Here is a 27,755-nt window from a genome sequence, read left to right on the forward strand (position 1 = left end):
AGACCAAAATATTTGATTGATATTGATACTAACATTTTGAAATCAATGCCTGACAAGATTAGCAAGCATACTTGTCAAAGAAAAGTTAATTGTATGTGGAGATTATTCTTTGAAGAATTAAATATTACAAGTCAATGCCAATTATTTGTTGAAATGATGAAGAATTTGAAATTTAAACCTATCATGAAGATTCTTGGGCTAAGAAAGATGGACGATTCAAATGAAAAAAACATTGTAAAGAATCTAATGAGTGCTTATGAAAAATTGGGTTCTAAATCACACACCAAAGATAATAATATCACAAGATGAGTACTTACATTGACAATAGTAAATACCCAAATGAAGAAAGTTTGAATCATGAGAAAGATGAGAAAAATATTGAAAATTCACAGAGGTACTCTAAGGAGAGCCATGCTAAGGCATGAGAGATTGGAAGATAAAACAAAAAATGAGTTATGAACATTTAGCAGTAGACTACCGTGAAAGGATAAAGAAATTAGTGAAGGTTTGAAATCATTAATTGAATTTTTTGAAAAAATAACACACATGTTTCCCCTAATCAAAGAGATGTTGTAAGAAGGAGGATTGGTAGCCAAAATCGCAACACACATGCGAAATATTTTTTGGACTCAACTCAGACACAATTTTTTGCAAAATTTATTGGTATGTATCCTCAAATTCGAATAAGTCAAAGATTTTTTGAGATGGGTAAACCTTTTTATGTGAAGATAAATCACACCTGCAAAATTTGTTGTTGTAGAATAGATATTGAATTTTCTAACCATTTTGATGTTTTAAGGCATATATGTTTGTTTTTGCATTCTAAGTTTCTTTTGCAAGATTGTGACATGAATGAGCCACCAAGATCTTCAAGGGAATTCATATCCAACATTTTATGTGAAATAGAAGATGGCCAAAAATTTTACAAGACATCATGCTTGGATGGTACATGCTTATTTTGTGGTTCTTTGCAACTTTTATTAACTTGTGAACATATGGATAGTACACATGCAATTGGAAATGAAATAGTAGATTACAAAAAATTTAAGACAGTGGCATATGCTCTAAAAGATGGGAAACATGGTAAAAGATGTGATTTAGTCATTGAAAAGATTCCACTGTATGTGTTCATGAAGATTTTTCATGAAAAGATTATTTATGAGTATGCAAGGCATACACATAGCGCTTGGTGGCTGGATTTGCAATTCAAATTGTGCAAAGATACATTTCCACTAGATAACATTGTTTCATTTGTAGACTTCGTAGAGAACTATGCACTGCAACCACAAAATGAGGTGCAAGAAAAGTATTATACTTCTCAATAGGTTTCCATATTTTTTCACATAACGTTCATGCATTCACTTACAAGTATAGAGGATGAAAGGATGATTTTGAGGGAGTACCATTTTTACATCAGTGATGATCAATCACATTCTATGAAGCTTGTAGATGGTTGTTTTCAACTTTTATGGAGATTTGGCTAATAGGGCCATACCATATTGTCAGCATATTATTTGGTCTGACAATTGTCATCTCAATTCAAGAATGCATGGATGTTCTATTGGTTAAGCAGGATGCACAGTTTGTGTAGAATTCAATATATGTGAAATTTCACAGAGGCTAGTCATGGAAAGGGAGAGCATGATGGCATAGGCACATGCATCAAAAGAGCCTTAGCTCACGAAGAACTAAAGTAAAAAGATGGAGCAATATTGATAGATGCAAAATCCATCGTCTAGTGGTGTAACGCTACAATGGGTCCAAGTAAGGAAAGTGAGTCTACAGTTTGTAGATTTTTTTGGTTGATAGATAATACTAACATTGCACCATATGAGGATTGTTACACATTAACAAGATCAAGTGAGTTCCACTCTTTTAGAAGCTTTGATGCAAGTTCATGGAGTATCCACACATGGAAAATGGCATCCTATTGTTCATCATGTACAGAGGAAAATTGGGATGACTGTGAGTTGACTAGATGGGTGGACAAATGGGATATATAGGTTTTGGACCCAATTGACACATATCATCCCCCACAAGCATTGGAAATGGTAGAGATGGATTTGTCTATTGAATTTGACTACTTGTCTGAATTAATTTTTACCTAAATATTTTCTGAATTAATGATAGCATTTTGTACATTTATCACTGCAGGCCATGTTTTTGTTGTTATTGCACCTAAAGACAAGGAAAAAGGGATAGATTATTATTTGTGTCATTGTGTCCAAACGAAACAAAAACTGGATCACTCAGTTATAGATGGTGAAGGTTTAGAGTACCATATCAGTGTGGTGGTTGTAATTGGCACATGGCTTAGATGATATTTTATGAAGAACCCTAACTTGTGGTTATTCGAGGATTGGCAAACAGAGAGGAAGGTTCTTCATTATTCCAACCTTGTTCTCGCATCAAATGTCCACTTGATAAAATATGGTGGAAAACAACATAATAAGACTCTTTGGAAATTTTGCAAGTCAGACCATGAGGCAATACTTGAGACATTAAAATGTAGATTGGATCTAGTTGGTTCATTATATTGAATAGGGAGAGAGGAAGAGAGAGAGAAAGAGTGGTCAATTGGATCCTTGTTGTCATTATAAGCTAGGATACCAAATTTAACCAAAGGTCAAATTTGAGGAATTTGAGTTATTTTGTATGCAATAAGGATTTTTTAGGTCTTTAGATAGATTTAAATGCATTGGGGTCTTTGGGAAAATGTTTATGTGTCTAGGAGGTTATTAAAGAAAAAATGTCAATGTTGTCATGCAAAAAAAATGCAAAATGACAACTTTTCTTGCTAAATAATTGAAAAGGAAGTTAAACATTGGCATAACCATTTGAATGATGTGTATGACTATTGGAGGCAAGCAATACATGTTTAAAAATTTTGTACATGGAGAGGACAACATAGTTGTACAAACTGGTGAAGATTTACATGAATAAAACTTTGATTTTCTACCTTTTTCTCTATTTTTCTAAGTTGCATGGATGTGCACAAATTGGTGAAGGAGATCAATGATCATGGTTGGATAGCCTGATGAAATAGGTCTCATTTTCATTTGGTTTGAAGGTTATATCTTTTCATTTTCTTAAGTTATTGAAGTTTTTGTGAAGGTTTCTTATTTGGGCCTAAATTCAAGGGTTTTGGCAAACATGTGCCTCTAACTTGCAAACCCACACTTGGAATTTAATTCTTCTTTTGGGGGATGAAAGTTAGGGGAGTTTACTTTGATATGAAAGAGTTTCAAATCTGGAGGAATTGGTTTGATATTTTTACCAACCGGCCCTCAGCTGAACATCCCTATGTGTTCAGCCAGGAATTGAAGAAGAAGTGGCATTTAGGCTTCCAAAATAATTCTCTAAACCTTGGTAAAGGGTTAAATGGAGTTTTAGGAAGGATAGGAAGAGTTCCATGGGGTTGATTTGATTCAATGAACCCATCTTCAACAACTTGCTTTGGAAACCCAACCTAATTAAGCCTATTAGGTTTGCGAACTAAAGTGGAGTTTGGGTATGCTAGAATGGAGTTAGCCCTTGATCCTTTGCAATATTCAAGAACTAGGTGAAAGGTATTTAAAAGGTGATAAATTGGCCTTGTCCTTTGGAAAGTTTGGAAGTTTTCCATGGAAAACTAAATTTAGACCTACTAGGATTTCTAAGCCTAAGTTAGAGATATTGATCCTTTGAAGGTTTTGGGGCCTTGAAAGTGCATGAATCCTAGTGGCTTAGTCCAAGAAATGCTGAATCAAGTCTAAGTTTGAATTATTGAAACCTTTTTACTTGTTTTTCCTTAATTGGCATAGTTAAGGGCAAGTATCCCTAAAGCCATATTTTGATCCAAGTTTGCCAAGAGCCCTAGGAAAAGGGAAGGACCTTATGAGAGTGGAGTCCACTAGGATAAGTAAAGGTCATCATTTGGAAAATGCTGGTAACAAAGACATCATCCTAAAGTATGTTTAGGTACCCTTATAGGTCTAAGAACCAAGTGGCAAAAGTAGGTTGTGTGCTCTGCATCAATAAGGGTCATTAGACCTAGGTGTGATAGCTAGGGTGTACGAAGTCACAATGTATTTGGAAGAGTCACTAATTGGCCTAAAATTCAAGGCATACCTTACTATAGGGTAATGAGAAACTTAAGGGATAATTCTCTAGCTTAAGGAAGGGTCCCTAACATGTAATTGCTAAGGGATGACCCATTTAAAATGTTGGAAGTGTTAGAAAGTATTTTGCATGTCGTAGAAGTTTGAATTATATAGGCGAGAATAGAAAAGAGTAAATAACATATGAAGAAAGTGAATTGAACAATGCACATATTGTTTCATCTTAAATAATGAAGTATATTGAGATCTGACTTTCTTTAAAAGGGTTCAAAGGTATATTGAAGGTCATCATCAACATTATTTTTGTTTAACATAACCTTTGAATATGTTGCTCTTGATTTTTGCTTGGTAAGAATTAAGTATAAATCTACACAAAAATCCATTTGCATTGTGGCTCATGTCTCTTAGTAGTGTAGGAGCACACTCAAATGGAATGATGAAATAAGGGTGTTTGGGCCTCTTAGGTTCACCTTTAACCCTTTTTGTGTGGTCCATTAGTAGTTTGGGTATATTATGAACTTGTTGCTCAATGAGGTCACAAGGGTACAATTTATGTAATTTGAATGCATATACGTATAATCTAGGGTTTAGTAGTTTTTTTGGGTCAATCTAGACTCATTTGAATAGTTAAAATTCCTTTTAGGCTCTAAAATGTAAAAAATGCATTAAAAGTGCAAAAGCTACTATGCAACTTTGCAACTTTTTGCATAACTAAGCAAAAATGCTTCTAATCTTTCCTCCAACGGTCACAACCTTTCAAATATGGTTGTATCAGTTGGGGAAGACCTTCATATATCCCTTTTAGGTGGGTGGAAGGTACAATGTATGTTTTTCACATTGAAATCGATAAAAAGAGCCTTGTTTTATGCATTCTGGGTTGTTTTTCTACATGGTATGGTTATGTACAAAGGCCTAGGGATCTATTCTTTGTAATGTTGGATAGATATTTGAATTACCTTTCTAATGCAATTGGTTTGAGATCTTGAAACATTGTAGAACTCAAGTTATTTTTATTTTAGTGCTAACAACCCAAAATTCAAGGGTATCAAGGGTTTTGATTGAAATTCAGATATAATGTGAGATTCCACCATAGGAAAATTATGGCCTTTTTTTGAATCCTTTTATTTTTAATACACTTTAAGATGATTTTGGTTTTAGGTGATAAGATGCAGGGAGAAGGAAGAAACATGATGCCCTAAATGCATATACCTTTTATGCATCAATACACAAACCTAATGTCCTAGCATTTTAAGGCCTCAAAACTCCATATTATGGTCTATAACTTGGTAATCAGCATATCTGGATCATTTCTCAACATATCCAATTGGTCTCATGTTTTTATCACATGTTTAAATTGTACCTCCTTTGTAAATGTGGCCTAATTAGCCCTTATGTCTAAATGATGTCCCCACGGGTTTTGAAAATTTGCTTGCTAATGGGATCTCTCCACTTTGGAATCTAATAGTACATTAGAAATAGGAAGTAATCTTGGTATTATTCTTTTCTTTTCATGCTAAGTGTACAAGTTGGAGACCTAAGTCTCATTCCTTGGGCTATTAGGAATCCAAGAGGTTAATGAATGAACTATGTCCTTTTCTCAGTTTGGGGTCTTCAGTTCTAGTCCATATGCCTATGTTGATGTAAGAAAATCATTTCTTGAGTCTAAATTTTTGGTTCCATGTCTATTGTAGGTTTCTTGTATTAAGTAATATTTGTTGTCAAGGTGCAAGTGTGGGGTCTTGAGCCTTGTTTAGGTTGTCAAACCTTGTTAGGTTGTTCTTGTAGGTTGTACTCTCCCAATCTACCTTGTTAGTACCATGTCACTTGGATCACTTAGGCCCTTTTGTTATGCCTTTGAATGCCCTTGCATTATCCTCATAGTTACTAGTGTATAGGTCAATATTTGAATCTCAACATGTGAATAGTTTGTCTTAGTTCTCATATGTAGTCAAGGTCCTTGACATCAATTACAAGTCATAAGTTACATGCATTAACAAAATGAAATTGTGTCTCAAAAACTTGATTGCAAGTTTTCTCATGCTTAAGTGGTTGGCAGGCCTTAAGACCCAACCAATAAGTCATCCTTCTATGTTGATAGGCACATATTGTAATCAAGTCTCTAGGAATTGATTACAAGTTCTTTAAGCATCTTCATATGTTATTGGGTTAAGTCTTACATCCCTAAAATCTAGCCTTGAAGACCGAATTGTGTATCACCCTCTTAACACAATCATAGTGAAGTATTTGAGAATTGACTACATATCAACATGTATTGAACTTACAACTTGTAATGTAGCTCTAGGACCCAATTACATATTGTATCTCTTCTACACTTGCAATCAAATATTTAGAGTATGATTAAATATATTATTTATAGAAACTTATAGGAAAATTTATGTAGAGCAAGACGGGCCCTTCTAAGTTCTATGAGAAAATACTTCAAACAATGTGTTTTCCCAAAGGTTTCCAAATGCAATCTTAAGGCTTAAGTTTCCCAAATCAGGTTAAATGACTTATCCAAAGACTTCTTAGTAATATAATGGTTTTGAGTACCCTAATACACCCAGAATAACTAGTTTACCAAATACCAAGAGCCTATCTCTAAGGTAAACCAATCATCCCAGCCTACTATTCCCACAAGCCCCAATTAGCCCTCAAATGCTGTCCTCTTGCATTTTTCTACACATTTTCCCATAACATAAAGAAAATAAATTGAAGATTAGGATACCCATTTGGCTTCTCTATAAAATATCAAAATATGAGGTGTGGTTTTTTTGGACCAAGTCTCTACTATTACACTATGGGCCACTTTCTAGGCATAAAAACCCCTCCATTTACAAAGGAACTATATGGAATAATTATCCTCCAACCATAAAACTTGTTAAATTATCTTAATATTATCCTAAAGTGAGGATTCTTCAATTGGATTGAAGCCATCAATTCTCTATATGTGTTTTTTATGAAACCCTCACCAAATAAGGCAAAAAACTAGGCCTCTTCAAATTTGACCAAGAAATCACTTCCAGGACATATTAGTTGATCCTACACCATGTTTATGATGATTAATTTGATTGTTCTACATAAAAGAATGGCCTCCTTTAGGTAGATCTCTTGCTGCTATACCTATGGCATCAAATTTAATGCATTTTCATGCACCCAAGCATTCCAAACTTGTCCAATTGGATGATCATCTACATCCTCTAAATTTTCCCTACATTAGTATGCATAATTACATATGATCCATGTTAATAATCCATCCCCAAGTCACATTTAGAATAGAAAGCAGATGGTTACATCATTTTTCTTGAAGGAAACTGGTGCAGGGCACGAAGGAAAATGGATAGTGGTCCTAGTTTTAGATTTGAACATTAATAAGAGTGTTTTAATAAGACTAAAATGTAAGGTCGATTGGGTTCTAGGTGCCATTATAAGCTAGAGTTCCAAATTGTACCAATGGGTTAAAAATAAGCAATTCTGGTGGTTTTTAAATCAAAATAGGATTTTTGTGATCCTTGTAAGGTTTTAATGGTCCTTAGGGTCATTTGGTCACGTCCTAGGTGTATAGGAAGTTAGTTGTCAAAAATTGTCAAAAATTGCAAAAATTGTCAAGCAAAATTGCAAAAAAGCTAACAACTTTGCAATATGGTTGTAAAAATGGTTGTACGTTGGCATAACCATTTGAAATATGGTTATGACCATTAAAGACATAGAGTACATGTTTAAATATGTTTTGCATAGAGAGGACAACATGATGGTACAAACTGGTGAACATTTGCATGAATAAAACTTTGATTTTCTACCATTTTCACTATTTTTCTATGTTGTATGAAAGTATCTAGATTGGGAGAAGGGATCAATTGACATGGTTGGATAGCCTAATTAACTAGTCTTAATTTTCTTTTGGTTTGAAGGATTTATCTTTCCATTTGTTCAATTTATTGCATTTTTTTTTCAAGTTGCTTGTTTGGGGCTAAATTCGAGGGTTTAGCAAACATGTGCCTCTAACTTGCAATCCCACAATTGGAATTTGATGCCACTTGGAGTGATACAAGTTAGGGGAGTGTGCTTTGATAAGGTAGAGTTTTAGACTTGGAGGAGAAGGTTTCATATTTTTACCAGCCGGCCCTAGGCTAAACATCCCTATGTGTTCAACCCAAATTTGTAGGAGAAGTGGTGATTAGACTTCCAAACCAATTGATCTGAACCAAGAAAAGGGTGAAATGGAGATGTGGCATGGGGAAGAATAATTCCATGTAGTTGTGCTACTTCTATGAACCTATTTCCTAACACTTTCTTTAGGAAGCTAGCCTAATTAGGCCTATTAGGTATGTGAACCAAGTGGGAGTTAGGACATGTTAGAGTAGGTTCAGCCCAAGGTATTTTAGAGTCTTCAAGAACTTGGTAAAGGGTATTTAAAAAGGTAATTTTTTTGATACCTTAGTTTGAAGGTTTGGAAGTTAGCCATAGAAAACTGAAAATTGACCTACTAGGATTTCTAGGCCTAATTTTGGGAATTTGGTCTTTTGGAGGTTTTAGAACCATAAAAGTGCATGAATCTCTATGGTATGAGCCTAGTGATGTTGATTCTAGCCTAAGTTTGGATTTTGGAAACCAGATTTCACATTTTGCATTATTTGGCCTAGTTGAGGGCTAGTGTCCCAAAAACCTATAATTGACCCAAATTTGCTAAGAGCCCTAGAGAAGGGGAAAGACCTTATAAAAGTGGAGTCCACTTGGAGAGATAGTGGTCAGCATTGGGTAAAGGCTGGTAAGCCTGATTGGCATCTTGCAGTGGGTTGGGTGCTACTAGGCACTTAGGAAGCTTTTGGTGAAAGAAGGTTGTAAGCTCTGCATTAGAAACAATATGAAAATGACCATCTACAATACTTCATCTAAATAAATGAAAACTTCAATTTGGACCTAGGTGTGGTAGTATGGGTATTGGATGACATTTACTGTAAACTTGCAAACACAAAGAGTTTTATTGTTGCATTTCACTAATCTTAGTGTGTTCATGGTCATTGTTCTCTTTTCATTCATGTTTGGGGGTATGTTCCTGGTGTAGAGCACCAAGGTACTTGGTTTATATTTTTATTTTCATGTTTTTTTTAATCTACTTAGGCTAGAATAAACAACCCTTGGATGAGAAGTCCATGGTTGTCAAAGAAAGACACCATTTTGTATGCTTAAGGCACTTTCTGCAATTTAGAAGCAAAAGTTGCTCATTAGGAAAATTTAGGATTTTTAATGTTTTTGGTCAAGAAATCCTAGGACTAGGTTCTTTATAGTTGGTTTTAGGTATGTTGGAACCTTTTCCAAGTCCTAGAAGTGGAATCAAGTGAAAAATGTAAAAATTGCAGTTTTTGTGCAAAGTTGCATTGTTGAAAGTTTTAAAAGTTGCTCAAATTTGCATCTTAATGGGAAAAAATGTTATAACTATTAAAATATTGGTTCTAACCATTAAAATATACATAGGAGATATATATACCTCATTTTTGAGGTCTGGAGGGCATTAATATACAGATTGGAAGAAGTTGCAAAGAAAGAAAAATTTAGTTTTCAAGTCATTTTTACTGTTGTTTGCATGATGCACAAAATGTACAAAATTTTAGACAATATGTGATAAATTTTTGAGATAGAGCTCTGAATCAGCTTTCTTTTGCTTCTAGTTTCATCATTCTACCTATTTTCTAACTCAATTTATTGCATTTTTAGTGAAACTAGGTTTTTAGGACAACATTTTGGTGCACACAGCAAAAATGGACTTCTAACTGTAATTTCCTTTGTTGAAATTTCATGGCCATTTGGGGAATGGTACTTAGTAGTGTCCTTTTTAAGATTCCAAGGTTTCAAGAGAGGAGGATATGTTTTTTGATTTTTCCAATCAAGCCCTAGGTCAAGAACCATGAAAGATTTGACCTCTTGTAGCGTGTTGATTTGTGAATGCCAGGATTTTGGGAATTGGTGAAGGGCTGAGCATTTGGAGATAATTTATTTTAGTGTTTTCCACCTTCCTAAGCATTGAATTCATTTCCACGACCCTGTTTCCTACTAGTAGCTTTGTAAACTAGTCATCTACTTGACTAGGACATGTTTGGGAACTAACAATCTCCATTTAAGTTGAAGTCTCCATTTGAAGGTGGCAATGAGCTTTTTATTGTTATATTAAGATCATTAATATATTTTATGAGAAATTTAAGGGATCATGCCCAACTTGAGTATCCTGGCTTCCCAAGTCCTGCAAATGCAAAGTTGGAATATTGCTCAAAGAGTTGCTTAAGCAACTTTTTCAATTTTTGCAAAAGTGTTGCAAATAGAAGTTTGGGAAGTTGTAACTATCCATGCTTAGGTATATGAGCATGAGAAATTTTTTTTTGAATGTTAGAATTTTTCTAATCAAATTTTCATTTTAAAGCAACTTTTACAACTTTGGCAATTTTGCACAAAAAGTGCAACTAATGCAAAGTTCACTAGATTTTACTTCTAGGACTTGGAAAAGGTTCCAAACTATTAAAAAACAACTGAAAACACCTAATCCTAGGCTAACTTGACCAAAAAATCAAAAATACTCAATTTGGCCTAATTAGCAACTTTTTCTCATAGCTTGCACAAAGTGGCCTAGGCATACATATCTTGCTCATATCTATCTCACCATTCATCGTGGGATCAAACTATCTACTCCATTAGCTCTGAGTAGCTGAGTAAACCCTAGCCCCAAGCTCATTGAGTCATGTTGAGTGCTTGAACATTTTTAGGAACGTCAAACCAAAACGTCCCTAAGGGTCACTAAATGCCATAGGGAAGTGATCTTTGATGGGGCATATCTCAGAGCTCGTACTTGGTATGGATGTGATTCTAGGTCCTATAGGACTATGTTGTATAGACCTATAATAACCTCTCTTACTTTTTGGAGATCTTACTCTATTTTGATTTTGTGATGCCATCTTGGGTGATGTTAAAACTCATAGTGTTGGCTAGTACAAAGTTGCTAACTACCAAATCTCCCTCACCATTCATTGTGGGAATAAACTATCTATTATATTAGATTTGGGTGGTTGGATAAACCCTAGCCCCAAGCTCTTCCAATCTTGTTGAGCGCTTGAACATTCTCGGGCATGCTGAACTGAAACATCCCTAAGGGTCACTAAATGCCATAGGGTAGTGATCTTTGATGGGGTATATCTCAGAGCTCATATGAGGTATGGATGCAATCCTAGGTCCTGTAGGACCATGTTGTGGAGACTTACAATAACCTCTCTCACTTTTTGGAGATCTTACACCATTTTGATTTTGTGACACCATCTCAAGTGATGCTAAAACTCATAGTGTTGACTAGTACAAAGTTTCCAACTGTCAAATCTCCCTCACCATTTTTCATGGGATTGAACTTTCTATTCCATTAGCTTCAAGTGGCTAGGTAAACCCTAGCCCCAAGCTCATCTAGTCCCATTGAGAACTTAAACATTCTCAGGCATGCTGAACCGAAACGTCTCTAAGGGTTACTAAATGCCATAGGGATATGATCTTTGACAGGGCATATCTTGGAGCTTGGGCAAGGTATAGATGCGATTCTAGGTCATATAGAACTATGTTGTGGAGAACTACAATAACCTCTCTTTCTCTTTGGAGATCTTACTCTATTTTGATTTTGCGATGCCATCTCGAGTGATGTTGAAACTCGTAGTATCAGCCTTTATAGTGTTGCCAATTGCCAAATCTTCCTCGTCATTCATCATGGGATCAAACTGTCTATTCCATTAGCTTTGGGTGTCCAGTTAAACCCTATCCCTAAGCTTGTCTAGTCCTAATGAGTACTCAAACATTCTTCGGCCATCAAATCAAAATATCCCCAAGGGTCACTAAATGCCATAAGGTGGTGATCTTTGATGGGGCATATCTTGGATCTTGTGCAAGGTATGGATGCAATTCTCGGTCCTATAGGACCATGTTTGTAGAGACCTACAATAAACTCTCTCACTTTTTGGAGATCTTACTCCATTTTTATTTTGGGATGCCATCTCAGGTGATGTTGAAACTCGTAGTGTTGGCCTGCACAAAGTCGCCAACTACCAAATCTCCCTCACCATTCATCATGGGATCAAATTGTCTATTTCATTAGCTCTAGGTGGCTAGGTAAACCTTAGTCCCAAGATCGTCTAGTCCTATTGAGTGCTTGAACATTCTCAAGCATGCTGAACTGAAATGTCCCTAAGGGTCACTAAATGCCATAGGGCAGCGATCTTTGATAGGGCATATCTTAAAGCTTGTGTGAGGTATGGATGTGATTCTAGATTCTATAGGAAAATGTTGTGGAGACCTACAATAACCTCTCTCACTTTTTGGATATCTTACTCTATTTTAATTTTGCGATGCCATCTCGGGTGATGCTAAACCTTGTAATGTTGGCCAGTACAAAGTTGCCAACTACCAAATCTCCTTCACCATTCATCGTGGGATTGAAATGTCTATTTCGTTAGCTCTAGGTGGTCGAGTAAACCTTAGCCCCAAGCTTGTCTATTCCCATTGAGTACTCAAACATTCTCAGGCATGCCAAACTGAAATGTCCCTAAGGGTCACTAAATGCCATAGGGCAGCGATCTTTGATGGGGCATATCTCAAAGTTTGTGCAAGGTATGAATGCAATTCTAAGTCCTATAGGACCATGTTGTAGAGGCCTACAATAATATCTCTTCATTTTTGGAGATCTTACTCCATTTTGATTTTGTGATGCCATCTTGGGTGATGCTGAAACTCGTACGTTGGCCAGTATAAAGTTGCCAACTACCCAATCTCCCTCGCCATTCGTTGCAGGACCAAACTATCTATTCTATTAGCTTTGAGTGGCCAGGTAAACCCTAGCCCTAAGCTTTTCTAGTCCCATTGAGCCCTCTAATGTTCTTGGGAATGTTGAACCAAAACATCCCTAAGGGTCACTAAATACTATAGGGCAGCGATCTTTGACGGGGCATATCTTGGAGCTTGTGTGAGGTATGGTTGTGATTCTAGGTCCTATAGGACCATGTTGTGGAGGCCTAAAATAACCTCTCTCACTTTTTGGAGATCTTACTCTATTTTTATTTTGTGATATCATATTGGGTGATGTTGAAACTTGTAATGTTGACCAGTACAAAGTTCCCAACTGCCAAATCTCCCTCACCGTTCATCGTGGGATCAAACTATCTATTATGTTAACTCTAGGTGGCCAAGTAAACCCTAGCCCCAAGCTTGCCCTATCCCATTGAGAACTCAAACATTCTTGGGCATGCCAAACTGAAATGTCCCTAAGTGTCACTAAATGCCATAGGGCAGAAATCTTTGACAGGGCATATCTTAGAGCTTGTACAAGGTATGAATGCGATTCTAGGTGCTATAGGACCATGTTGCAGAGACCTACAATAAAATCTCTCTCTTTTTGGTGATCTTACTCCATTTTGATTTTTTGGTGCCATCTTGGGTGATGTTGAAACTTGTAATGTTGGCTAGTACAAAGTTGCCAACTACCAAATCTCTCTCACCTTTCATTATGGGATCAAACTATCTATTCTGTTAGCTTTGTGTACTAAAAATTTAAACAATAAAAATAAGATATATATTATGATGTTGGTACCAAATATAGACACAGTTTTTTTTTTTTTTTTAATTATGATTTCAAACCATTTTGAACTAAGGTTCAAAGTATTTTGAAGTGGTTCAAAGAGACATCCTGTAGATTCAGTTCAAGCAAAGTTTAGAATCCACATTTGATTTAACACTAGAATTCAGTGGTTGTCAAGATTGAAGTTCAGCCTCTAGTTTTAGTCTGAATTAAAAAGGCTCAAGAGTCAATGTTCAAAAGATCAAATACACATTTTTTCTCAATTCCATGTGTCATGTCATTGAGGGAGATTCATGCTAAGTGTTAAGAAGAAGAAAGACATTAAATTTTTATATACAAAGCAATGGCAATTACAGATGTCTATCATGAGATGATTAGACATTGATATCTTATAGAGACTAAAAGTAGAAAGTCAATATCTTTTCTTAAGAACTGCCATGATTCAGAAGAAGAGAATAAAGTGCATTGGCTACCATTAATATCATGAGAGGCACCAAAATCATTTATATATTCACTCAACAAGTAGTGCAGTTTTAAATACAAAGTAGATGAATCTAAAAATGTGAGGAATGATGATGTCAGGTTGCAAAAAGAGACACTCATTATTCTGGGATGTATTGATTATTCCCCATTTTGTATTCCCATGGCCAGATACAATCATGCAGATACACTCTTTCTTCATTATAACTTGTTTGTTTGAATATTGGTGGAGATTCAATAGAATGAATAAAGAGACTCGAGTACATTATCTCATGGATGGAATCACTCAAGGGTGATTAGCATCCTGATCTCCACCAAGCCATTCACATGAAAGATGTAGGTTAGTTACCCCACCAAGTATGGGAAGATATAATAGAAAAAAAATCCATTCTACAATGACTAATCAAGACCCCCAATCCCCTCTAAGAGGCACAAATTGGTTTGGTGGTTTTGAACACCCAAATGAAAATCATAGTTTATAATTTAACATTAAAAGGTGAGATTCAATGCCATCATCTCCATGTTCAAAACATGCACAAGTAGAAACATGAGTGTGAAGAATTGTAAATTCATATTCACCATTCGGTTGGCTCATCTTAAGTTGAGAAGTTAGACTTAACATGAAACCTCAGTAAGGAGGAGTCTCATATTTCAATAAAAGAAAGAAGACTGATGTTCATCTTCTACAATGAAGAGGCAAAATTTTCTAGGGAAAATTCAAAAATATCACCATAGAATTGTCCCTCCTTGCTCTACACCAATCTAGTCATGGGTTTAAAAATAAAACCAGTGACCCGAGTGCAAAAATAGATCATTAGATCAAACTTATTATGATGACTCTTCATTCAAATACTGGTAGCATACACTCTCCATTAATGGGATTGGATCAAGCCTTGCATAGACAAATTAAAGTTTAACCTACATCCATCAAGTGTTGGTTAAAACACCTATGCACTTGTGTTGAACATGATCTAACCCTAGGAGAACCCAAAGGAAAAGTAAAAAGAATGTGTGTTGGATTTCATGGAAGTTCTCCAAGCCATAGAAGATAGCCACTATATAATAGACAAAGCACTTTATATCTTGAGGGAGATACGAGTGTACAAGAAATTTTGAACTAGCATCAACTAATGTATTTTCCTTTGTCTCAAGTTGGACCGGTGGTGAAAATGGTTTAGTCATTAATACAGATTTGGGAGGAGGAATGTTTGAGAATAGGCATAGACATGGCTATAGAGAAGGTCAATGATTAGAAGCCATCTTCAAAAAGAATATTAAAAACCTTCACATGGACAAGAATATCATAATTCATTGTCAAAATTTGTTAATATGGATAAGCAGAAAACAAATTATTTGAAATACTCACTCCTTCTGTTACAAGAAAATGACACAAAATACTAAGATGAAGGATGTAGATAAGGAAGTAATTGAGCTACTAAGATGGTTAGCATTGTCCCAAGCCAACACACGAAGACTCAAAGTTGTGGCATTTAGATAGAAGGTGGGAGTTTTTCATGAAAAGTAGAGTTATTAAAGATTTGAAGGAATCACAATTTATGGAGCACCCTCACCAAATTTGAGCCTTGTATTCCTCATCAAAAGATGATTGTCACAAATCAGAAGTTGTGGGAACCTGCAGAATGTGGTGAAAAGAAGATGTGGTGTTGGTAAACAATGACATGTGGAGGTTAATATACAAAGTATAGATATTCCTTTAAATAGCTATCATTACTTATTTCCTAACCAAATATAAATCTAAAGATGCTATCCATTCCATATGAAAGAAGCCAATGTAATGCTAAAAGTGAATCATAATAAAATGTTTAATTATGAATTAAACATTACACACATATAGAAGTATAAGAGAATAGAGGGAGGTGGTTTTATTTCAAGAATTAGTTATTATAACTAATAAGACCTATCAAAAAGATGAAAACTTATATGAAGGGAGAGAGCCCGAGGTAGAGGGTTCCACTTTTCTTTCTTGGAGGTAGACTAGAGTGCTACAACAGGAAAGAGAGACAACAAATTTTGGGACTGTAGGAGAGTTGATCTTTATTGTCTTTTCTAAACTTTGTGTTAGTAAGAATAGGAAATTTTGATTTTAGGTGTAATGAAGGGAGATTTTTTTTTTTTTCCAAATAGTGATTCTAATGCAATATGTGTTAAGGTCTGTGTAAATCTTATACATGTTAGGGAAGGGAGATTTGGAAGAAAATTGTATACAAACACTTTGAGTTTAGGCAGATTTCTTTCCACTAACTGTTATCTTGGTGTAACTTTCAGTTTTCTCTAAACGGATTTAGTATTGCTATTTCCCAAATATATTTTATTTCAAGATACCTTTAAAGTTCTAATTCTTTGCTTTCTTAGGATTTTCATTCATTTTTTAATGCAACATCTAGGCAAATAGACTTTGTGTTATTTCCTATTCTTTTCTTTCAGTCACTTAGTTTCCTCATCTATTTTGTGTTTACGAGTAGATATTTGTAAACCTTTTGTGCTTTCTGGTTAAAACAATCCATATTTAATTCATTGTAAATCATGTACAGGGAGTTGTACTCAATAAAATTCAAAGGAAGTTTATTAATTCAATGATAACCTATCTAACTGTTAGTGCTAATTCAATCTTCCCATTTGGGCATTTAGAGTTAATTTGTATTTATTTCTTTGAAGGATAATTTTTTCACTAACATATGATAACCAATAATTTCATGCATGAACAAACATATAATATACAAGGTTGCACAAGGACAAGGGTACTTGGGGTACTTAGGGTACAGGTACGGGTATAGTTATTTTTTATAATAGGGGATGGGGGTACTTGGGTATGTCAAACTTTATTTTTAATTATACTTTTATATTTATAGAAAACTTGAATTTATGAGTCGTCACAATGATTTTTCAAATCAAGAACAATGATAAAGTTTGCAAATGTAATCTATTATTTTGAATTTTAGATTTGTTATATGTTTGTAATAATTATTTATGATAAATATTTAGATGCATAATATAGAAAGTACACTTTAAACATGAACAAGAAGATCATAAATCATATGAAAATGACATATTGCAAATGATAAATTTCATGCTTTAACACTGACAAAGTTTATTGTTGATCAATATTGTATCAAATTTTCAAACTAATTAGGTATTGAATTAAGCTTGATAAACAAATAACAGAGAAGGAAAAATTTAAACATGAACAAGATCATAAATCATATGACGATGACATATTGGAAATGATAAACTTATGCTTGAACAATGATAAAGTTTATTGTTAATCAATATTCTATCAAAGTTTCGAACTGATTAAGTATTGAATTAAGCTTGATAAACAATGAGCTGATACACAAACAAAAAACCAAAAAGAATAATCAAAAATCTCAATCAAGGTCCTTAGCTATGATGCTCTCCATCGAGTACCTGGTACTTGGGATATGTGTACCTGGTACTTGGGTATGAGGGTATGAGTACTAGGGGTGTGGGTACAAGTACCCATGCAACCTCATAATATATTATGATAACCAATAATGTCATACATGAACAAACATATAATATATTATGATAACCAATAATGTCATACATGAATGAACATATAATATATTATGATAACCAATAATGTCATACATGAACAAACATATAATATATTATGATAACCAATAATGTCATACATGAACAAACATATAATATAAAATGATAACTAGTAATGTCATACATTAACAAACACATAATATATTATGATAACCAATTATGTCATACATGAGCAAACATATCATATATTAACCAATAATGTCATAAGTCTAATAATGTCATGCATCAAATATATGTCATACATCAAATATAAAATGTCATATATACATCAAATATATATCAAATATGTCCACTGACATAAAATCCAACATATATGTGCATTGATACACTTACATATGTTTCTATCAACTATATCTTCTCCTTCCCACAAGGGGAAGGAAACAAATCCCTGGAGGTCTTTGGTTGTCATGTGGATATGAGCTGATACAAACAAAGTAGATATGAATCAATAATTATTATACATTGAAATCAAATATATGTACACACAAAATTAATTATTTTCTTACCGCCATCAAATAATCACTCTGCAAATCCACCTCAAAGGATCGTAGATGATCAGGTGTAACAAGGCCCTACAACAATTCAATTAATATAATCACTTACAAATAACATTAGAAATTTCAATATTAACTATTATAAACAACAACTAAAACCAAGAAAAAAATTTCATACCTCAATCAATGGCTTTGAACTAGCCATCATTGTAGCAACTCCATGATCGATGGACTACTGAAGATGAGGAGTCTCAGATGTCAAGATTTGCATGTCATACAATACATGTTACATGTAACATGAAACATGAAACAAATATAATCAAATGAATTAAATTAACATGAAACAAATGTACCTCTATGAAGCTCATATCACACCTAGGCTCAGAGTCCCTAGTGAATGTCGATGGTCCAGTAGAGAATTGATGCACATGCATAATTTTTTTGTCAATCTTTCATATGATTACTTAATAAATATATCTATTGATTTAAATGATTAAACTGATACATACCTTTGGACTCATCAACAAGATGAAAAATGGGGCTAGGGGATCTCTACTAGTGCCACCAACACTCTAATCCTAAATTTTGAACAATGTCAATACATGTTAATTAATTAATCATTCACTATACATATGAAATGTGATCAAATTAGTTTATTATAATTGTAATTTACCTATGTGTCAATGCCAAATGCCTCATTCAGGAACTGATTAGTGACTAGCCCTCATCCATAAAATTTCTAGCATGACTACCAAATGTGCATAAGGATCCACATGATGTGCACATGTGATTGCGATGCACAGAAGGTTCCTCCTCAAATAATGGATTCATGCAATGAATGAGGGTTTGTGTCAAAGCATTAATAGTCCCTAGAGTGTTGGTCTCTACATGTTCCTTCATGACTAAAGGAATAATCACATGCTCACCATGTGGCTAGACAACAGGTGCCCTAACTACATTAGGGTTATGACATGCCCCCGACCTCTCAAATGATGACCCCCCACCTCTACCCTGAGATTCTAATATATCAAAATAATTTGGGATCTCCCAAAGGACAAATTCACAATAAAATTTCTATAAGAAATACATTGGGAACTCATGATTATTATAGGGAGGGGCATCAAAGACCATCCACCATCTATCCCAAAAATTATTTCTAATACCATTATGTATGTACCAATGGATCGGGAACCGTTTAGTTGTCTCTCTAATAGTGTTTTATTCACCAGGCTTTCTAAACAATGCACAAATGCTACCTTTTGGTTTTTCTTTTTATTTTTACATATTGATATGATAATTTGTTTGCATAATATCTTTTTTGTTCCTTCCTCATAATATTCCAAATATCTAGCTGACCATTAATAGAAACTATATGGGTCATAATGGACTCGAGGGAGGATGCCAATTGTGCTCTCATTGGATTGGTTTGTCCACAAGCTTTCAACCTACCAATGAGTTCTTCTAATTCATTTTTTCCTCTTTCTATTTCTTTTATGATGTTGTCTTGTGTCTTGGGAGGAGGTCTTCCAGTCAATGCAAGTTGCAAAATTTCTTGTTCTTGTTGTGTAGGGTTTTGATTCTCATCTTGTGGAGGGTTTTCATTTGGATCTTGTGGAGGGTTTTGGTTTTGATCTTGTTGGGATTTGCTTGTTCATTATTCACATTTCCTGATAAGAAACCAATTGCAATCTAAATAAATAAAAAAATTTAAAGAAAAATTGAAAAAAACCTACAAAACAATGCACAAACAAGGGTAGAAAATATATGGCGTGATCTTGATCTCAAAATTCGATAACGAGGAGGCATTTTGAGGAGGAAGGTGGTGAAAATTTTCAATTCCTTCAACTTGTGTACATGTTGTGAGGAGGTAATCTTGCAAAATGAAAGTAAAATTAAATGGGTTGCTGGTTTGTAGCCCATTTATAATTTTTTTTATTTACAAAGCGTGTATGTGCTATAACGTGTATGCACTATAGCATGTACACACTTTGTAAAAATAGAAAAAAAAAGGTTTCATCTTTTTGGCACCACAACTTGGTGCACTTTCCCATATAACACTTCTTTGAAGGAAACATAGGAGCTTAGAAGATTGATGCTTAGAGGGAGTTTAGAAATACATGTGTGTGACTACGTGATTTTGATGGGCAGACTCCTATGTATATCATGAGGAAGTAATGACTTACCACTAGAAATTTAGAAGATTGATATAAGAATTAGAGGGAGTTCGAAAGGCATCCTTGGGTGAAGATAGTTTCTATTGGAGTAACTAGAGGACCTCACTTCCCAGGATCATTATTCAAAGGAAGAATTTTGAGGTGCAATCTTTTTTTAGTAATATCTTCTCCATGAGGAGAAGTTATAAGTGAAATTCCTTATAATGCATTTTTTCCATGAGAGGATGAGTTGAAAGCCTTTGTACCACCCTTTGACTGGGTTCATGGTGGTTACTATTTTAGATATGATATGTAATGAAAGGTAACAATATTTCATTGACATATATAAATAGAAGGTAACTATTATAAGATGACAATCTTATAAATGGTAGAATTGTTATCATGGTTCTTTGGGCCGGATTTTGCTGGATACCATTATAATGGATAGTTAGAAGGTAACCATTGTAAGGTGGAAATCTTATAAATAGTAGACCTATTATCATAGTTCTTTGGGCTGGATTTTTCCAGACACCATGATAACAAACTTGTTATGGTTCTTTGGGTTGGATCTTGCTGAACACCATAGTTGCTACTATAGACTACACTTAAGGTGGTGTTTTTAAAAAAAGTAATGGAAATTATTTCAATTGTGTGTTATGAAAGGTGAGAAATTTAGTCTCATAGTGAATTGAATATCATGCTAAGATGATATGGTTAGAGAAATAAAGTATTTTCTTATTAATCAAATCATATTGATTTAATTATTAAAGCAATTATTATCTGTAGTTTACTTAAGCTAAACTTTAGGCATATAATAATTAATTCTTTTATTAATTATTATCATGCAACCTAGGTTAGATTCCTGTTAGGGTTTTGATCTCCTTTTATAACAATTGATCTCTTTGTAATTTATTCATTCACTTTGATAATAGCAATTTCTCTTTTTTCTCATCAAGAATGTCTTATCTATGGATCTAGCAATTCCAACCTCCATAGTTTATTGCTTCTCTCTTTTGTAATAGGTGTTTGCATGCAAGTGATTATTGGGAACTATGGGGTTGATCTTTCATCAACTTCAACATGGTATTAGAGCTTTAGATCTTCATGTTCTTGTTCTATTTATGAGAAAATTAGCTTGGCTTTTAGATCTGTATTTTTTCTTTCAGAGGGTTTCAGTTTTCAGAGTTTTTTTATATTGAATCTGGGGGGTCACCATTTTTCAGTGCACTTTGAGCCTAAATGTACATCACCGTTGAGCTTAGAGCACCCAAAAACCCCTATTTTCATATAAAATTTGTCCAATTTGGACACAATTGGAATTTGAGGCTAAAAATTTTGCTCCTAGATTGGGCACATTTCTCGAGGTGATGATTTTTAGATTTTTTGATACAAATCTAGATTTTTGACATGTTTCCCAAGGAAATAATTTTTTTATTTTTAGTACAAAAAATCAATATTTTTTTGGCACACAAATCGAGATTTTTGGGTATAAAAATCGTGATAGTTTTGGTACGAAACTGGCATGCTTCTTGAGGCAATTTTGTTTACTACTGGGTCCACTTTTCAAGGCATTTTCTCATGGATCTAGAGGTGGGAAAAAATATTTTTTTGGTTTTTCTAGCACTTTTTTGACCTACATGTGGTTTTTTGGCCATAACTTGCTCATTCAGACTCTATTTTTTGATCCAAAAGAAGCGTCAGAAAGTTGATTCTGAGCCCATCTTGATGGTGTAGTTTATTGGAATTTTTTATGCTGTTTGGTGGCCTATTTTGACTATCAAAGTTAGAAGTTCTATTTTTCACTCCAAGACATATATTTTGAGACATTTTATTTTTCAAATTTTTCTCCAGGCACATCCCATTTAGTTTTTTGGTCTTTTGAATAATGATAGATATCTTGGTTGTTTTAGGTGTAGGGATGAATTTTGTTGTTTTGGATGATTTTTCATAGGTTATACTATCTATTTTATCATCCTTATGTCTCTTTTTGATCTTTTTTGACATCCTTTTGTAGTATTTTTACAAATGCACTGAGATAAAGTGCCACTCTATTGCATTTTGGGATCTTGCACATCTCTGTGTTTTTTTTGTACTCGCACTACATTACAAAGTGCCCTATGGGGCTTCATATTGGATATATTCACTATCTTCCTTTTTCAAGTGAGTGTTCCTTCCATGACATTAGCCTCATGATGTGTCAATGACATGTGCCATTATAGGTGTTTGTACTTGTTTTGCACTCTCGATGTTCCTAGTTCTTCTTTCTACAAGAGATATTGCATTGAGTTTCAGTGTTTATGTCATACCTCTCAACATTATAGGGGGTTATGTTGGTTCTATTTGGTTTCTTGGTTTAATAAAGTGAGCTATGTATTCAGTATTTAATCCCATGTACTAGGCAATTTCAGTGGCTGGATACCTATGCATTTCGGTGAGATGGATCATTTACCATATAGACATTATTTCATTCCTATTTTTGGAGGCCATGAAGATACCTTCCATCCTCAATTGATCAACTCTTTAGACTTAGTTTTCTATACCTGGTCATGTTCTATACAATGGATGTTCTTCAGATCAATAGTTTGGCAATGTTTGTAGCTTCATGCTTTAGTGGTGTTCTTCATGATCCTCTTTTTTTCCTATCTTCTAGAACATTCTTTCCATTTCTTTTTGGAGTGGGGTTTTTCCCATGTGGTTTTCTCTATTTCTCCTCTTTGCAGAGATTTGGTTGTGTTTGGGTACCTCATCAGGCCTTGTTGTCATGACCCAAATTTCCTTTCAGCAGTAGTTTCTAGGTTTTTAGCTACTTCCTAAGTTTATCTTCAAGGGGGAGTTAGATTAATAAATTATTTTATTATTGATTAAATCATATTTATTTAATTATTAAGTCACTTATTATCTCTAGTTTACTTAAGCTAAACTTTAGGCATATAATAATTTATTATTATAATGCAACCTAGGTTAGATTCTTTTTAGGGTTTTGATCTCCTTTTATAAGGATTGATCTCTTTGTAATTTATTCATTCACTTTTGATAATAGCAATTTCTCTTTTTTCTCATCAAGAATGTCTCATCTATGGATCTAGCAATTCTAGCCTCCATAGTTTTTTCCTTCTCTCTTCAGTGATAGGTATTTGCATGAAGGTAATTCTTGGGAGCTGTGGGGTTGATCTTTCATCAACTTCAATAGATATCTCTTCTTATTCTTGAGAGCATAATGTGTTCTTTAAATCCTCCCTAGCTAAGAGGGAGTGTTAAGGTTGTAGCTACTATTAGATTGATTTTATCATGAGATACCTTGTTGATGGTAAATCATCTTTAAGATAAATATCTTATATATTATATATATTATATATTATACATTATTAATTATTACATAATAATATTATATTATATTACATATATGATTAATATATTAATATTATATATATGCTTAAAGATGAGTTATACCTATGGTAATTTATTAACTAACAATGATTAACTATAGAGACATGTCTCCTCCTCTCAATATCTACAAGTCTTCAAATCTGCATTTGGAAGACATCAATCATATTGGAAATGTTACTACATTTGCAAAAATTATCCTAGAAAAACAAAAAACTACACCTTCCTAGTCCATCTATATATATGAATTTTCCATATTGTGCTACAATTGGCTTAGATTTTGGCCTAGAAATGTCTCTTCTATCAAATTAAATTGGATTGGCCCCAAGAGAAAATGAGGTGTAGCCATGGATGTCTTTGATGGAGGAGAGATCCCTTGTCCTTGGTGTCTAAGCCAAAGATTATCTTTCATGTAAGGAATTCAATGATACAAAAATAGGGTTTTGTTTTCTACTAATAATTTACCACTTTTTTTAGTTCCTAAATTATTTTCTCATTTAAATACCTCTGATAGACTCCTTGACTACAAAATATTTCTTCTATGAAATTCAATTGTCAATTCAATTGTTATTATTTTTGTTGGACATACTGGACCTAGGATGTATGTGGTATTTCTCCTAAACTTTGATCATTTATATTAAGATCATATCTATGGACAACTACTTTCACTTTATACAATAAGATTGTAAATAAATGGAAAAAGGTAAAGATTTCAACATACATTTTAAAAATTCTTAATATTTTTAGGTTTGGTGGATCTACTTCGAACATTTGTGAATAATCAATCCATTAGAAAAATAGTTACCCATAAGGACCTTGTTGGTGTTTTGTATACTTTACATTGTGAATGATAACATGACAAAATAAATGCCTCTCGCTAGATAAATTTGTCTTAGAAAGGAAACCTTAATGCTCACAATAGGTAATTTACATGTGAACCTTTGGATAGGACCACATTATTTTTCCTAAAGTATGAAATCCATTTGTGTTGAATTTTATTTCTTTAAAAAATAAGTCCTAATTATTTATTATGTGATTAATAATATGTTTCTAGGGATGCCATATAATTCCTCATAAAACAAGTTAGTAAGGTCCTACTTTGCCTAGCCATTAAGTATTTCCATGTGCAATCTTTGCTACCAAAAAATAACTAAAGCCTAAAATTAATAGAGGATACTTAAATATTTTAAGTTTCAACAAACTACATTCATTTTTATATATTCATTCTTGGAATGATTGTGGGAAATCTCAATTGCACCATCTTTTAGGTTCTAAATTATTTATGATTCATTCTTAGGGAATGAAGAGCTATCATAGTTTGTTAAAGTAAGTAGGTGGTTTTTCATAGTGTATAATATTATGTGATGTTCTATTACAATTTACCCTTGTCATTTTTGAGATAAATTATGTTGCTCATATTCCATAAGTAGGAGTTCACAAAAACCCATTTCCTATGAGTGTGAATAATTAACTTAGGACTACTATTGTTCTTTTTTTCTCTGCAACTTTTCTCTCTTTCTTGCTCAATTGGTATTTTGAAATTTGGATGAGTGGGGTTGGCCCCAAGGGGCAAGGCTTGGTCTCAGATCCCTGCCTAGACCTACAATTGGTCTTGACTGTGACTAGGGCAACCTAGGGAAGTGTTGATGTTGTTCACCCTATTGGGGGGATATCAATGGAGTCAATGACTTTGATGGTGGGCTAGGAAATTTACTCAAGTCATACAATAGCTCTTGGTTGGAAGGAAGTGGTCCTTGGAGAGAACGCGACTCATATCTCATTGGAAGCTCCTAGAGTGATTAGCAGAGATGAGGGGGTGGAAATAGTTGTTTTGGATAGCTTGGTTGATAGTGTGTCTCCCAACTTGAAGCTCTACCTTATTGGTAGGTTTGTCTCCTTTCATCCATTGATTAAGATGGTCAAGAAGTGGGTAAGTCAAAGATGGAAGTTGAAGGGGTCTTTTTTGGTGTCAGCCATGTCCGGGGGTATGTTCTTCTTCAAATTCAAAGTAGTTGAAGATATGAATATGGTGATGGTAGGGTCTTGGTCATATGGAAAGCATAGTCTTGTAGTGATTAAGCAACACCCAACATTAGATTTGGTGAAAGAACTAAATAGGCTAGCTCCTATCTGGGTTAGGCTACCGGGACTTTCACTTGAGTTTTGGGATGAGAGCATCCTGAAATCCATTGGTAACACCTTTGGGCACTTTGTTGCTATAGATATGGTTACTTTACAGAGGTCCAGGTTGGTCTTTGCAAGGTTTAGTGTGAATGTGGTTGTGGGTACTTCCTTACCTGAGTCTATTACTCTAAGCTCGAAGTGGGATAAAAGAGTTCAACCCATCATTTATGAAAATGTAGGGTTGTTTTGAAAGAAATGCTCATCATTTGGAAATTTCATTTTAGATTGTAAGAAGTTGAATAAGATGGTTGAGGTGGAGATAGTGGGGAATAAGGAAGTAGGGGCTTCTCCTCTAGACTCAGGGGAGGAGGGAGCTGGATCTTTTGTCAAAGGGGATGGAGAACTTGATGGTAAGGAGGTGATCCCCTTACCTATGAAGAAGCTAGTAGATAAGAATGTTAACTCTCAAGCTGAGAGGGTGAAGGGGGTGGCATCCCACCCATAAAGGAGCAAGAAGAAAAGCTTGTTTCCCCTTGAGTTGAGGCAAGAAGGGTTAGGATGAAAGAGTTGGAGTCCTACTAGATTATGGGGAGGTCTTACTCAAAACGAGAACCTAAGAAGCATTGTGTGCTAGAAGGGGAGTTTGGGGGAGTGGTGGAAGGGGAAATTTCTTTAGTTGATGATTCCCTACCCTTTTTGCATGGTATTGAGGAGCTCCTTAGTACCCCTTCAAGGAACTTGGTGTTAGAGGAAGTTTTTAGAGAAGGCATTGATAAGGCCTTGGAGGAAGGGGAAGCAAAAGACTTGGTGGAGGGGGAGGTTGCTAGAGTTCTTTGCTAGAATGATGAGGAACCGTCAACTAATTTGGTGGATCCCCTAGCCCAGATGGAGGATAAGGAAGGGAAGTGTAAAAATCAAAGAAGATAGACAAGGGTATCGAGGAAATTTGAGATGGTTGTGGAATTAAAGATGGGTGTAGGGAAGTCAAGAAAGTAGAGTAGAAGAACAAAGTAGATGGCAAGGGAGTGGAAAGTGGCAAGCAGCCCACTTTGAAGTCCATGACAAAGCATAGAAAATGATTATTCTATCATGGAACTTGAGAGGGTTGAATAGCTCTCATAAGTAGTTTGCACTTAAACAATAGTTGTCTAACTAGAAAATTGATATCCTTCTCATCAAGGAGGTTAAAATGACTATGTTTAATTTGAAGAGTATAGCAAGTTATGTATGACCAGGGGCTAATTTTTGTTATAATGAAGCGAAGGGAGCTTTAGGAGGATTGGCTACCTTCTAGAACCCAAATGCTAGTAAAAGAAGCTTAATTCATAGCTCTAAAAACTATCTTATTACTGAACATGTGAAGAGTGATAAGATATGGAATATTGTTAATGTGTATGCTCTTAATATTAGACAAGGTAGACATAGTTTATGGGAAGAGCTTTATGTTTTCCTCTCATGAAATAGAAACACCTTTTGTATGGGAGATTTTAACTCACCTTTGTACCCTTCGGAGAAGGTTAGAGGAATGATTAATTTTAATGATAGTATGAAGGATTTGGCTAATTTTATCAATAACAATGATTTAATGGATATGGAGATTCATGATGTGAAGTTCACATGGTCAAAAAATAGGAAGGGTGTTGACCTTATCCAAGTCAAACTAGATAGACTTTTGGTCCCAGCTAGTTGGGATGGTTTAACCTCCTCCTCTCTTACAGGATTACCTAGGACAGTCTCAGATCATGCTCCCATCTTTTTTAATTTGAAAGAACATTCTCAAGGGGGCCCAAGACCTTTTAGATATGAAATTATGTGGCAATCCCATCCTGAA

The sequence above is a fragment of the Cupressus sempervirens genome, chromosome 2, assembly GCF_028749045.1.
Source record: "Cupressus sempervirens isolate cs-2001-9-10 chromosome 2, ASM2874904v1, whole genome shotgun sequence".
Classification (NCBI taxonomy): domain Eukaryota; kingdom Viridiplantae; phylum Streptophyta; class Pinopsida; order Cupressales; family Cupressaceae; genus Cupressus; species Cupressus sempervirens.